This window comes from Capsicum annuum, unplaced genomic scaffold (assembly GCF_002878395.1).
Source record: "Capsicum annuum cultivar UCD-10X-F1 unplaced genomic scaffold, UCD10Xv1.1 ctg82642, whole genome shotgun sequence".
Taxonomy (NCBI): Eukaryota; Viridiplantae; Streptophyta; class Magnoliopsida; order Solanales; family Solanaceae; genus Capsicum; species Capsicum annuum.
In genome coordinates, this window is record NW_025893454.1 from 109700 (window position 1) to 126106 (window position 16407).

Genomic DNA, 16407 nt, shown 5'->3' on the forward strand with positions numbered 1-16407 from the left:
TACATAAAACAGATCCAAAACAGCCCCAAATACTCGTTAATATGGCAACCAGAAATTGAACTTACCATCCATTGAGTTCTTCTTAACAACAACATATACACAATCCTCAACCAACACACGTATTTAGGAAAAGGGAAAAAATGGACAGTAGCCATACCTTAATTTCGGTGGTAGTTTATTCCCTTAATGTATCAATAGCTTGATCCCTTTACTCACAAACCAAAAGTGAAGAGAAAAATCTCTTAATAATCAAGGATAAAGGGACTGCCAAACTTAAAAAGGGATATCTTCTAGTTTAATCATGGAGAACATAATCCTTATAGTATTCTTAAGATGTTCTCATGATTTGTTCACTTACCTTTAACTTGGAAGGAAGGTTTCCAAAGAACCCTAGTGGAATTTTAGGGCTGCTGCATAGCTAAGAGAGAACAAGAGAGAAAATCTTGAAAGCTGTTTTTTTTTTTGGCTAGTTAAAATGAGCTATAAGGGCTGGTTTTAATCCCTTTAAAAAGAGCTGATCTTGGCCAAATTTCTTGGTCATTTTTGGGCCATACTTTATCAAGTAGGTGATGCACCTACTTTCCCATTATATTGGGCCTTTGTGGATTAAAAACTATTAGGCCTTGGCTGCCCATTCTCCTCCTTTTTTCTTATTTAATTTGGCCTAGAATTAACTTAATTAGGTGGTAGTGTATTTGGCCCAATAATCTGGTCAAGGGATCCTTAATAGGTGATTCACCTACTTAGTTTTTAAGTTGGTCAAAAGGTCAAAGTAGGTGATTCACCTACTAGCTTAAAATAAGTCAAGAAAGCACCTCAATATTTTGTTTCATTTTAAGATCAAAATGCTTTATAGTTGAACTTAAAACTTGGTCACTTCATCCTTTAGATTCAAATACCTATTTAAGGGCCCAAGTTTATATTCTCTCATCAAAGGTAACTTAATCATACCATGTTTCAGTACATGTGGAAACTCCTCCAAACCTATCTCACCGTCACCAATCGCATAGGATATCCGAGTCCATTACCTACCCCATAAGTCCATATCAAGTGCCACATAACTAGAACTAGAACACGCGGAATATAGGGTGTTACAATAGCCTCCAGTTTAACTCCTTGTCTAGGTATGCTTCTAATATTGTAGCTACAATGGATGATAGAGTTCATCAATATGTAGATAGATTGGATCCTTATCTTGTTAGAGATTGTACTATTGCTGCTTTGAACAAAGACATGGACATAGCAAGGATACAAGCATTCACACAAAAAATAGAGGATTAGAGGCAAAGAAAAAAAACACAAGAGTTAGAAAGAGGGTATTCCAAGAGGTCTAGATCTACGGGACAGTTTATGGCATCCCAAGGAGAGTTTAGGCCTCGGTTTTCTAATAGAACACCTAGGCCATTATCTTCTTATTCTGCAGCTAGTGCTCCACCACAGTTTCAAGGGTCTAAAGGTAACCAGTTTGGTCAAAGAAATGAGAGTCAGAGTTCGCGAACAATTGGGTATCAATAGCAAGGGATTATGAGCCAATTAAGGCCTCCTCGACAGCCATGTAGAAAATGTAGAAAGCTTCATTTAGGTGCATGTCGGTTCAGAACAAATTCTTGCTTTTGGAGTGGTATGTCAGGACATATGATGAGAGAATGCCCTTAAAGGAGCATAGGTGGTATGGTACGACCTACTAGATCAGTCGTTGCATCATCATCATCGGTGCCTTATTTAGGTAGGGGTGTACAGCCTATGGGTCGTGGTAGAGGTGCTAAAGAAATAGTTACCTCTAGTGGAGTTCAGAATCGTACATACGCTAAAGCATATCGACAAAATTCAGAGGCTACTCCAGATGTGGTTACAGGTACATTATCCATCTTTTCACAAGATGTATATGCATTAGTTGATTCGGGTTCTACATTATCGTATGTCACTCCATTGGTTGCTGAAAAGTTCAAAAGAACATCAGAATTGCTAGTTAAACCATTTGAAGTATCTACATCGATCGGTGAATCTGTTATAGCTAAGAGAGCGTATCGAAATTGTATAATAACTATTTGCAGTCGCGATACAATGGCTGACCTGGTTGAGTTAGAAATGCCAGATTTTGATGCTATAATGGGTATGGATTGGTTGGATTCTTGTTATGCCACAGTAGTTTGCCGAACTAAGAGAGTGTGTTTCCATTTCCCAAGGGAGGCAGTCCTAGAATAGAGAGGTAATATTGGTACGCTAAGAGGTAAATTTATTTCTTATTTTAAGGCAAAAATGATGATTTTGAAGGGTTACGTATGTCATCTGGTTAGAGTGAAGGATATAAATGCGGAGACACCAACTCTTCAAACTATTCCAATGGTAAATGAATTTCTTGATGTATTTCTTAAAAATCTACAGAACGAGAAGTGGAGTTTGGTATCGATGTGATTCCAGGTACTCAACCAATCTCAATTTCTCCGTATAGAATAGCCCCGGCAGAATTACGGGAGTTGAAAGAGCAATTGAAAGACTTGCTAGAAAAAGGATTCATAAGGCCTAGTGTATCCCCTTGGGGTGCACCAGTGTTATTTGTGCGTAAGAAGGATGGCTCGTTAAGAATGTGTATTGACTATAGACAACTGAACAAGGTGACTATTAAGCACAAATATCCCCTTTCGAGAATTAATGACTTATTTGATCAGTTGCAAGGCACCAAGTGGTTTTCTAAGATTGATTTAAGGTCTGGTTACTGCCAAATGAGAGTCAAAGAGAATGACATACCCAAGATAGCTTTTCGAACATGGTACGATCATTACGAGTTCCTAGTCATGTCCTTTGGGCTAACTAATGCACCTGCGGCTTTTATGGTTTGATGAATAGGGTGTTCAAGCCATTCTTGGATGTGTTTGTGATAGTTTTTATAGATAATATTCCGGTTTATTCGAGATCAAATGAGGACCATGCCAATCACTTATGACAGGTGTTGTAGATTCTTCGTGATTGTAAACTATTTGCAAATTTCTCTACATATGAGTTTTGGTTAAAATATGTGGCATTCTTAGGACATATTGTATCTGATGAAGGAATAAAGGTTGATACTCAAAAGATAGAAGCCGTGAAAAACTGGCCAAGACCTATAACGCCTACAGAGGTTTGTAGTTTCCTTGGGTTAGCAGGTTATTACAGAAGGTTTGTTGAAGGATTTTCTTTAATTTCTGCACCTTTAACAAAGCTAACACACAAAGCATCCAAGTTCCAATGGAATGATGCATGCGAAAGAAGTTTCCAAGATCTGAAGAATAAGTTGACTTCTACACCCGTATTTGTTCTTCCAGAAGGCACAGAGGGGTATGCAGTGTATTGTGATGCTTTAAGAATTGGCTTAGGGTGTGTATTGATGCAGCATGGTAAAGTCATAGCATATGCCTCGAGACAATTACGGGTACATGAGAAAAATTATCCAACACATGATCTGGAGCTAGCAGCAGTTATATTTGCCTTAAAGATATGGCGTCACTACCTGTACGGGATTCATGTTAACATATACAATGACCACAAGAGTTTGAAGTACATCTTTAATCAGAAGGACTTAAAATTTGAGGCAGTGAGATAGCTTGAATTATTAAAAGACTATGATGTTGATATCTTATATCATTCGGGAAAAGCAAATATGGTGATAGATGTGTTAAGTCGTAAAGCTGTGGAGCCATCTATAGAAAGACAAGGGATGACTAAGGATCTACACCAACTAGCTAATTTGGGGGTTCGTCTTCTTGAAACTCTAGATACGGGTTTATTGTGCATAATGCAGGAGAATCTTCGCTAATAACTAAAGTAAAAAAAAGCAATATGCAATTCCTATTCTATTACGACTTAAGGAAAATGTGCAATGTGGTACGACAAAGGCATTTGAGCTTACGTAAGAAAGGGTACTTTTGTGCCAAAATAGATTGTGTGTACCTGATGTAGATGGGCTAAGAAAGAGGATTATGATAGAAGCACATCATTCAAGGTATTCTATCCATCCAGGTCAACAAAAATGTACCATAATTTGAAAGGGATGTATTGGTGGGGTGACATGAAGACGAACATTGCAAAATTTATAGCCGAATGTCCAAATTGTCAAAGAGTCAGTAGAGCACCAAAAGCCCAGGGGTTATATGCAATGTATAAATCTTCCAATATGGAAGTGGGACATGATCAACATAGATTTCATCACTAGTTTGCCTCGAACATTTTGAAGGTTTGATTCCATATGGGTGATAGCTGATAGGCTTACCAGATCAGCATACTTTCTATCGGTCAGGACCACTTACACAGTTGAAGATTATGCCAAGTTATATATATTAAGGAGAAAGTTTGACTACATGGAGTTCCAATCTCTATTATATCGAATCGAGGAGCTCAATTTACTAAAAATTTTTGGAAGTCTTTTCAGAGAAATTTGGGGACATAAGTGAATCTAAGTACAGCTTTTCACCCTCAAACGGATGGACAAGCAGAACGTACCATTCAAATACTTGAAGATATTCTACGAGCTTGTGTATTGGACTTTAAAGGTAGTTGGGATGATCATCTACCTCTCATTGAGTTCGCCTACAACAATAGCTATCATTCAAGTATCAAAATGGCACCATATGAAGCTTTGTATGGAAGAAACTGTAGATCACCAATTGGATGGTTTGAAGCGGGTGAAACTGCCTTATTCGGGCCAGATTTTGTTCATCAAGCTATGGAAAAGGTTAAAGTTATCCAACAATAACTAAAAACAGCCCAAACAGACACAAGTCATATACGGATATTAGGAGAAGGGGGCTAGAGTTTGCTATAGTTTATTGGGTATTCTTGAAGGTATCACCAATGAAGGGGTTATGAGATTTGGTAAGAAAGGAAAATTAAGTCCACGTTATATAGGCCCATACCAGATTGCTCGGAGGTTTTGCCAAGTTGCTTATGAATTAAAGCTACCCCAAGAGCTCTCAACAGTTCATCCGGTATTTCACGTCTCAATGCTTCGAAAGTGCATTGGAGATTCATCTCATATTACTCCTACGGATATTAGGAGATTCGACAAGTTAAGAAGTTAAGGAATAAGGAAATAGCTTCTGTAAAAGTGCTTTGGAGGAATCAGCAAGTAGAAGAGATCACATGGGAAGCTGAAGAAGCGATGAAATCCAAGTACCCCCATTTGTTCAAATACGAAGAAAAAGTCCAAGATTCTGAATTGGAGCAATAACAAGTAAGTGTAAAATATATAGGTACTATGTGGTAATAGGGATATTAAACTTAGGCTTGAACTTGTTTGGGTTGGACAGTTATGCAAATATTCGAGGACGAATGCTTCTAAGGGGGGAAGGATGTAACATCCCATATTTTGCTTGTACTTGTTCTAATTATATGGAACTTGATTTAGCCATTTGATAAATATAACGTATGAGAATTGTTATGCAAGTATTAATGGTATAGATGGAATTATAGATGCTTCCCGTACAGTTTAATGTGATGCAACTACGATAACGTTAAGATAACTATTTAAACTTGGAATCGTAAGCTAGTATTTGAATCTAAAGTTTAAAGTAACCAAGTGTGTATAAGTTGAAGGTTAGATTAAAGGGATTAGGAGATGAAAATTGAGCAAAATATTGAGGTGCTTGCTTGACTTATTTAAGCTAGTAGGTGAGTCACCTACTTAAGTTGTTTGGACCAAATTAATGGACCCATGGCTATGGATGAGATTTGGGTCTACGCTAATATACTCATTTGGGCCAAATTGAACAAAAGAGAAAGAAAATGGATAAGTGGCCCAACACACCAATCTGCCAAGGCCCTAATAAAATTTAGCCCAACAAGAAATTAAGCAAGTAGGTGCATCACCTACTTTGAAGTTTCAGCAGCTTGGACCCTTAAGGAGGTGCATCACCTACTTGGATCAATTTGACCAATTTTATGGTCCAAAATGAAGCTAAGGAGGTGGACAAGATAGGGCCTTTAAAAGGCCAAGTTGCTGGTCATTTTACTTCACTTTTAAGTCACAAAAACAGAGTATATTTCAGCAAATATCTCTACTCTCTCTAAAACAACAAGAACTGCAGCCCTATTTTTCCTTCTAGAGTTCTTGAAGAAACCCTCACCTTTGCAGCCCAAGGTACGTGAAAAACACTTAAGGTTTTGTTTAATTATCTCATGGAAGATTAGGAAAACAAGTTATAAGTGTTTGACTATAAATATTGGCTGATTAGAGAACAAGCTGTTTGTTTACGTTTCCTTGTTATTGAGGAACTTATTTTCTTCTTCTTTGGTTTAAGTGTGAAGGAAAGTTCAAGCTCTTGAAGAGTTCAATTAAAAGAATAAGTTGCTGAATTGAGGTAAGGTGACTGCTCCATTTTGTTTTTCTTATATATGAATTTGAGAGGGGATTATGGATGTCTTGTTATTGAGAACTCAAGAGATGATGAGTTCAATAATTGATTGCTACAATAAAAGGGATGTGGGACTGTTTTGTGGACTGTTTTGTATGTATAAGTTATGGGCTGCCAGTTTGAAGTTGGATAAAGGTGTGATGAGTTTGTAATGAATTATAGAAGAAAGATGTGGTGATACACCACCGAACTAATGTTTGCTGCCCAATCTATTTTGCGTATTGTTTGGAATATGTAATGAAGTCGAGGTGGTTTTGGTGAACCTTATAAGAACCTATATGGTATGTGGGTGTAATTGGAGGAAAAAAGGGGTTAAAATAACACCCTTGTTTGATAAATTAATAGTTGCTGCCCGGTTACTATTTTGGGTGAAATTAAGTATCTCAAATGTGTTGATTGGTTACTAATACTAGTTTACCATATATTCTATTATACATAAGTAATCTAAAAGGCGGGAAGTCAAGTCGGGTTAGTTTCGGAGTCAAATAACCAGGTATGTAAGGCATACTCTAATTCACACTCTTTGGCATGAAATCGTACAATTGTTCCATCAAGCAAGTTTCCGAGGTTATCCTATAACAAAGTGATACATAATGATAGCACATTACACTCCATGTATCCAATGAACTTGTTCCCACTCTCAACGCATTAGAACACCTCAATACGTGCTTATTATTAAATCTGCGCATCTATCTTCACTAGAAAATTTCAGAAGTTCTCCGTTTACTCAAATAAGACCCATGTGTATTTTCAGCTTCTATACACTTCATTTTGTGTGCCAACAGCTCCCTACCTCATTATTGTTGCATTAATTATCCATTTATATTTCTCTTTTTAGCAGATTATTGGTTCAAGGTACCATAATATGATGACCACCAAAGTAACAATCTCAAAGGCTAAATAAACTAAGTAATGCAAATCTGTAAAATGACGAGTGGCAGCTCAGGGGCACTTGCCTAGCATGGGCTGATTCAATACCTTTATTTGTGTGTGACACCTTAGGGGCATAAGCCTAGCATGGGCCGATCCCAATCTTTATATGTAGGTGGCAGCTCAGGGGCGTAAGCCTAGCATGGGTCGATCCTAATTTATCTATTTACCACTGATCAGCTGGTCATTTGCATTATATATGGATTACATATGAAGTAAGAAGGGTAAAAATAAAGAAAGGAACGTAATATATGTAGTCCCACAAGTTTATAGGTGGTCTACTAGTACTATTTATGCACTTGTATCTGATTTTTATTGAGCTCGTGTACCATATGTTGTTACTTTTAGCCTTACATATTCAGTACATATTTTCGTACTAACGTCCATCATGGGAGACCTACATTTCATGCTGTAGGCATAGGTACTTTAGCTTATACACCTCACACATAGGAGCGCAGGCTATTCCGTGCATATTGGTGAGCTCCAGGTTAATTTGGGGCTTTTTGAGTCTGTTCCATATGTTTTGGTATTGTGCAGTAGGTTAAGAGTAGGACGGAGCAGGGGGGTTGTCCCGACCCTAACTAAGTCTATGTATCTTTTAGAGGATTTGTAGACTAATGTAGAGTTATGGTAGTGTCCTAGTTTTAGACATGGTGGCCCCATCGGCCAAGTGTTGTACATATCAGTTTGTGCGTGCATGTGTAGTTATTTTCATTGATACATAATATCATGTTGTTAGAACATTTAGTTGTCACAGTTACATGCATGTAAAGTACAAGGTTATGAATTGGTTCTCTCGGGCCTTTACAGCTACGGGTGCCTATCCGCCCCAATAGGATTTGAGGCGTGACAGACCCTTTTGAAGACCACTCTCGGATTCAAGAATGAAATACAAGAAGGACAATAGAACTAGGCGTTTGATATCTTTTGCAGCCTATTACAAACTAAGTTAACAACACAAGATAAAACAACAATGAGAAGAAGAACAACAACAACAAAAAACGGCTTCACAATACAAGATACAAAACGGATACAAGATTACAAAAGAAAAAGGATAGATAGATAGACCACATGAAGGAATAATATTAAGAACCCAATAATGGTAACTCTTGGACCCTTAACACTACACACAACAATAAACCTATCTCTTACAAAGATACAAGATCGGAATCCACCTCCCAAGCATCAATGTTTCCAAGAAAATGCAAACACAAGTGATTCTATACTTGTCTAAGCCCTAATTTTGATTTTGGGTGTCTCAAGGAAAGAGGACTTGTGTTTCTTTGTCTTGTAAGACTTACAATTTCATTCATAAACTAAGTCTAAAACCCTACAATATTCCTTTTATAGCTATTACAAAATATAAGTTAAAATGACCAAAAGGACCTTCAAAGAGTGGGCACCCATCTTGTGTAATTTATGGACTGATTTGGGTGTATTTTGGGCCTCTTTTACACTTCAATTGCACATGCCAAGGCTCGGGTCTACTACGCACTCTCCTAAGTCCATATCCGTGATTATTCTCGTATCATCCTCTCCGTCTTGAGAGGAATTTATCCATAAATTCACGGCTTCACCTCATTCAATTGGTCACTTCAAAGGAAACCTACTCAAAACAATCCGCAAATAAGTCACAAAAATAAGTCAAAACAGTCCACAAAATCATGAAGAATCTGAAGGCTCAATAGCAACAAGTCTTGGCCTACATCTTCATTTTGAACCTCGCCTTCCTCTCCATCTTGAGACTTGTCTTCAATCTCATCCGAATCAAGTCTCCTACCATCATACAAGTATTGTAGTAGTCTCCATATCCTTCATGTTCCTTTCTACCATACTCCTCTACATATATCGGTTTTAGTGAAGTGGAGTTTCGATTGAGTGGAATGATTTGGTAAGGTGGGGCTTCGGTTGTGGAGCTTGGCTAGGAGAAAATTGGTTTCTAAGTTCCTCTTATTGGACTTGATCGAATTGAGGGGGAAGTGACTCATTTAGTTCTCGAGTTTGAGGACATTTATTGGTTTGGCTTATGTCTATGTCATTTAGTGGTGGTCTTGGAGGGTTGATCGTTTGAGGTAAAGCTTTGGGAGTAGAAACATTAGAGTTCCTTCGACTCTCCACTTGATCCAACCTCTCAAGTATAGTAGACATATCCAAGCCCAATTTGTCAAGACCCGCATTCGCCTTAGCTATTTCTCGGGCAATAGCATCAAGGTGGGCCAAAATAGTGTCCATTATGTCAAAGGAGTTACCTACAAAATAGAAAACACATTAGTTATACATAAACATCTTCACTCTCTCTTTTATTTTTGGTCTCTCGGATCCTTCACACTCAATCTCACAAGTGTTGTAAGCTTGCTTGTACTCCGAGAGTTGTTGAGAGGTGAATCAAGTGTGTACAACGACTCAAAAGAATGAAACACACAAAGGAACGTAAATACACACATAAAAAAATAGGGTTTCGAACTAACTCACAATCTAGTAATTGGTCACTAGCTTGTAAGTTAGTATGGGAATCAACAAACGAAATTAAAGACATAAAATGAAACTAAAAAGATCAAAATTTGAGCTTAAAATTTGTCAATGAACAGTAATTGGTGATGTGGCAGTCCATGATTGGCCTCGGTTCTCAACAATTTTATTTTCCAAATTCGGAAGTCTTGATCAATTCTATAATTTTTTACTTTGGTGAAAATTGTTCAATGAAGGGAAATACAAACTAGTCTTTGGAATTCAAATTTCAAGACTCAAAAGTCTTTGACTAGACTTGTACTTTTCCTTAAAACATGGACCCTTGTTTTATGGAAAAGTGGTGGAGATGTAATGTAAAGTCTTTTGGTGGCTGGGGGTCTTTCAAGACTTAACAAGTACTGCGCCTTGTCTTTCACCTTTTTAAGATCTAAGTTCACTTTAATATTAACAAGGTGATGAATATGGTGAAGAACTTCAAGAACACAACAACCACAACAAGAACAACCAACAATAATCTCCCAAGAATAACAAGTCCACCAAAACAAGGTCAACAACCTCTCGTCTAAGACCACAAGGATAGCAACAACAATCGACTAAGTCCCTTTTGTGTTGTATTTTCGATTTTACAAAAGGTGAAGGGTGTGATGAACAACAAGAATACAATAACAACCTTTCAAGATCTACAACACCACCACAACACAATACCTTCAACTTGGTCAAGGTTATAACAACAACAACATCCAATCGGCCACACTTTGTTCACAACAACAACATTAACAATTCAAGTTCAAATTTGGATCGACTCAAAGTGTTAGTGAGGAACAAAAATAACAATACAAACACACAAGACAAGTAAAATACTCCTAGACCTAGACTCAAGAACAAATCTCGGCCAAGAACACCATAAGAACACAATTTCGGCCAAGACAACAACAATGAACAGATTGCAATTTTTCTGAAATTTTCAGCTTTTCAACAATTTTTTTTAATTTTCTAACAAGCAAGCCCAAGATTGATCTTGTAGGAACAAGATCAAGCCATGATTTGATACCAAATGATATAAGAAAACCAAGGAACACACAGAATTGGCTCAAAACAGTCCAAACACACTCCAAAAATAGTCCACTAATTCAAAGAATTGAGGACCATTTTAAAGACCACTCTCGAATTCAAGAATGAAATACAAGAAGGACAATATAACTAGGTGTTTGACACCTTTTGCATCCAATAACAAACTAAGTTAACAATACAAGATGAAACAACAATGAGAACAACAACAACAACAACAACAAAAAAGGCTTCACAATACAAGATACAAAACGGATACAAGATTACAAAAGAAAAAAGATAGATAGATAGACCACATGAAGATATAATATTAAGAACCCAATAATAGTAACTCTTGGACCCTTAACACTACACATAATAATAAACCTATCTCTTACAAAGACACAAGATCAGAATCCACCTCCCAAGCATCAATGTTTCCAAGAAAATGCAAACACAAGTGATTCTACACTTGTCTAAGCCCTAATTTCGGTTTTGGGTGCCTCAAGGAAAGAGGACTTGTGTTTCTTTGTCTTGTAAGACTTACAATTTCATTCATCAAAACTAAGACTAAAAACCCTAAGAGGTTCTATATGTAGTGTATTACAAAATAAAATAGAAAATGACCACAATACCCCTCAAGGGTGAGATGCCCATCAAGTGTAACTTAGGGGCTGTTTTTAGTGCATTTAGGGCCTCTTTTACACTTCACTTATGCACTTCCTTGGACGGATTTAATATGCATTCGTTCTCATCCATCCTCGTGGTCGTACTCGTATCAATGCATCTGTTACTACATTTGCTTTCCCCGGGTGATACAAAATATCAACATCATAATCTTTTAACAGCTCAAGTCTTCTTCGTTGCCTCAAATTTAGGTCCTTCTAATTAAATATGTATTGCAAACTCTTATGAAATCCCATACAAGTAGTGACGGATCTTTAAGGCATTTATATAACCGCCACTAGCTCCAGATCATACGTTGGATAGTTTTTCTCATGTAGCCACAATTATCTTGAGGGAAATGCTATGACTTTACCATGCTACATCAATACACACCCTAAGCCAATTCTTGAAGCATCACAATACACTGCATACCCTTCTGTGCCTTCTGGAAGTACCAATACGGGTATAGAAGTCAACTTATTCTTCAGATCTTGGAAACTTCTTTCACATGCATCATTCTATTGGAACTTGGATTCTTTGTGTGTTAGATTTGTTAAAGGTGTAGAAAGTGAAGAAAATCCTTCAACAAACCTTCTATAATAACCTGCCAACCTAAGGAAATTACGGACTTTCGTAGGCGTTGTAGGTCTTGGCCAGTTTTTCATGGCTTCTATCTTTTGAATATCAACCTTTATTCCTTCATCAGATACAATATGACCTAGGAATGCCACAGATTTAAACCCAAACTCACATTTGGAGAACTTTGCATATAGCTTACGATCACGAAGAATCTGTAACACCTGTCGTAAGTGACTGGCATAGTCCTCATTTGATCTCAAATATACCAGAATATCATTTATAAAAACTATCACAAACACATCCAAGAATGGCTTGAATACCCTATTCGTCAAATCCATAAAAGCTACAGGTGCATTAGTTAGCCCAAAGGACATGACTAAAAACTCGTAATGACCGTACCGTGTTTGAAAAGCTATCATGGGTATTTCCTTCTCTTTGACCCTCATTTGGTGGTAACCAGACCTTAAATCAATCTTTGAAAACTACTTGGCGCCTTGCAACTGATCAAATAAGTCATTATTTCTTGGAAGGGGATATTTGTTCTTAATAGTCACCTTGTTCAGTTGCCGATAGTCAATACATATTCTCAATGAGCCATCCTTCTTACGCACAAATAACACTGGTGCGCCCCAAGGGGACAAACTATGCCTCATAAATCCTTTTTCTAGCAAGTCTTTCAATTGCTCTTTCAACTCCCGTAATTCTGCCAGGGTCATTCTATACGGAGGAATTGAAATTGGTTGAGTACCTGGAATCACATCAATAACAAACTCTACTTCTTGGTCTGGAGGCAAACCTAGAAGATCTTTAAGAAATACATCAGGAAATTCATTTACCACTAGGATAGTTTGAAGAGTTGGTGTCTTCGCATCTGTATCCTTCACTCTAACTAGATGACATATGTAACCCTTGGAAATCATCTTTTTTGCCTTAAAATAAGAAATAAATTTACCTCTTGGTGCGCCAATATTACCCCTTCATTCAAGGATTGTCTATTTTGGAAAATAGAAATATACCTTCTTAGTTTGGCAATCTACTATGGCATAACAAGAAGCCAACCAATCTATACCCATTATAGCATAAAAATCTACTATTTCTAACTCAACCAGGTCAACCACTGGATCACGACCGTAAATAGTTATCATACAATTTCGATACACTCTTTTAGCTATAACAGATTCACCAATCGGCGTAGATACTTCAAGTGGCTAACTAGCAATTTTGATGTTCTTTTAAAATTTCCAGCAACCAATGGAGTGACATATGATAATGTAGAACCCGGATCAACTAATGCATATACATCATCTGAAAAGATGGACAATGTACCTGTAACCACATCTGGTGAAGCCTCTGAATTTTGTTGATCCGCTAAAGCATATATACGATTCTGAACTCCACTAGAGCTAGCTCCTCCTTTAGCACCTCTACCATGACCCATAGGTTATACACCTCTACTTGAATAAGGAACTGATGATGATGATGCAATGGCTGATCCAGTAAGTCATGCCATACTAACTATGCCCCTTTGAGGGCATTCTCTCATTATATGTCCTGACGGACCACACCAAAAGCAAGCATTTCTCCCAAACCGACATATACCTAAATGAAGCTTTCCACATTGTTTACATAGCTGTCGAGAAGGCCTTAATTGGCTTATAATCCCTTGCTCTTGATACCCTACTATTCGTGAACTCTGACTCTCACTTCTTTTCCCAAACTGGTTGTCTTTAGACCCTTGAAACTGTGGTGGAGCACTATATGCTGCTAGTTCAACTATCTCTTTACCCGACATATGCATGACATCTAGAGCCCTTTGGATTTGATCAATAAAGTCCTGTGGGTCTTCATTAAGAACTGATCCAGTGAATGTGGGAGGATCAAATTTAAGAAAATCTTATGATCACAGGCTAGCTGCCCTAATAATTGCACCGTATTCCTTAGATCTTGGTTTGTAGCATTAGTAGGTGGTTCTGAGGATACGATTATTCTCCTTCTTAGCTCTTTTAGAGACAGAGGAGTAGAAGAAGTTTGGGATACAGACTCATCTTGATCCTCGCTTTGATTAGCTTGTCTGGGTGGTGAATTACTGGTCCTTTCCCTGGCAGCCAGATCTATCGCCTACCTGTATTCTTACTCCTTCTTGTAACCAGCTTCTTTACTATAGTAAGAGGAAAAAAATAGGTCCAATGGTTAAATATGACTTCACTTACAACATGGGCTCTATTGCACGATCTAAGATATGGTTAAATATGTTCCATAGTCTCCTATTCATAGATGTGGTGCACAACACACCCATAAACAAGACTATATATAGACACGGCTTTGTAGACACCCTAGGATGACCTACTCTGATACCACTTTTGTCACGCCTCAACTCCTATTGGGGCGGACATGCACCCATAGTCATAAAGGCCTGAGAGAACCAATTCATAACCTTGTACTTCTCATGCATGTAACTATGACAATCAAAGGTTTTAACCAATATGATATTATGTATCGATGATAATAATTACATAGGCAAGCACAAATTTATATATACAACACTTGGCCATTGGGGCCACCTTGTCTAAAGACAAACACTACCATAACTTTACATTAGTTTGCAAATCCTCTAAAAGATACATAGACTTAGCTAGGGTTGGGACAAACCCCCGTCCACTCACTGTATAATACCAAAATATGTGGAACAGACTCGGAAAGCCCCGAATCAACTTGGAGCTCACCAATAGTCACTGACAAATATGAACTGAATATGTAAGGCTGAAGGTAACAACACACGATACAAGAGCTCAATAGAAATCAGATACAAGTGTATATGTAGTAGACCACCTTTATATATACTTGTGGGACTATATACATTACGTTCCTTTCTTCTTTTTTTTTATATTTCTTACTTTATAATCTTTGTAAGCTATATATAATGTAAATGACCAGCTGATCAGTGGTAAATAGATAAATTAGGATCGGCCTATGCAAGGCTTACGCCCCTAAGCTGCCACCTACATATAAGGATTGGGATCTGCCCGTGCTAGGCTTATGCCCCTAAGCTGCCACCCACATATAAAGGTATCGAGATTGGCTCATGCTAGGCTTATGCCCCTGAGTTGCCACTCGTTTTACAGATTTGCGTTACTTAGTTTATTTAGCCTTTGAGATTGTTACCTTGGTCGTCACATATTATGGTACCTTGAACCAATAATCTGCTAATATGAGACATATAAATGGACACTTAATGCAACAACAATGAGGCAGGGAGCTGTTGGCATGCAAATGAAGTGTTTAGGAGCTGAAATACACATGGGTCTTATTTGAGTAAATGGAGAACTTCTGAAATTTTCTAGTGAAAATAGATGTGCAGGTCAAATAATAAGCATGTATCGAGGTGTTTTAACACATTAGAGAGTGGGAACAAGGTCATTGACTACATGGGATATAATACGCTGCCATTATGTATTACTTGTTATAGGATAACCTCGGAAGCTTACTTGATGGACCAAATGTCCAATTTCATGCCAAAGAGTGCAAAATAGAGTATGCCTTACATACCTGGTTGTACAACTCCAATACCTGCCCAACTCGACTTCCTGCCCTTTTAGATTACTTATCTATAATGAAATATATGGAAAACTAATATTAGCAACCAACCATCACATTTTGGCTATTTAACTTCACCAAAACAACAATTGGGCAGTAAGCCTTTATTCTATCAATCAAGGGTGTTACCTTAACCTTTTTTCTCCTCTAATTACACTCACATACCATACATGTTCTTATAAGATTCACAGAAACCACTTAAGCTTCATTACATATTCCAAACAATACGCAAAACAGATTGCGGAGTATTAAATGCAAAATTAGTTCGGTGGTGTACCACCACAAGTTTCTTCTATATTTCAATCCGAATTAGTCTCACCTTTCTCCAACATCAGCTTGGTAGCCTAGAACATATACATACAAAATAGTCCCAAATCCCTATTATTGTAGTAATCCACTATTGAACTCATCATCTCTTGAGTTCTGAATAACAACACATCCATAATTCTCTTTCAAATTCACATACAAGGAGAACAAAATGGAGAAGTCACCTTACCTCAATTCTGCAACTTATTCTTTTAATTGAAATCTTCAAGAACTTGAACTTTCCTTCACACTTTAAACCAAAGAAGAAAAGAGAAAATCCTTAATATCAAAGAAAAGTGAGCAGACTTCTTGTTCTATATTCTGCCATATATTTATAATTAAGCACTTCTAACATCTTTTCCTAATCTTTCATGAGATAATTAAACAAAAACTAAAGTGTTTTCACTTACCTTGGGCTGCAAAGGTAAGG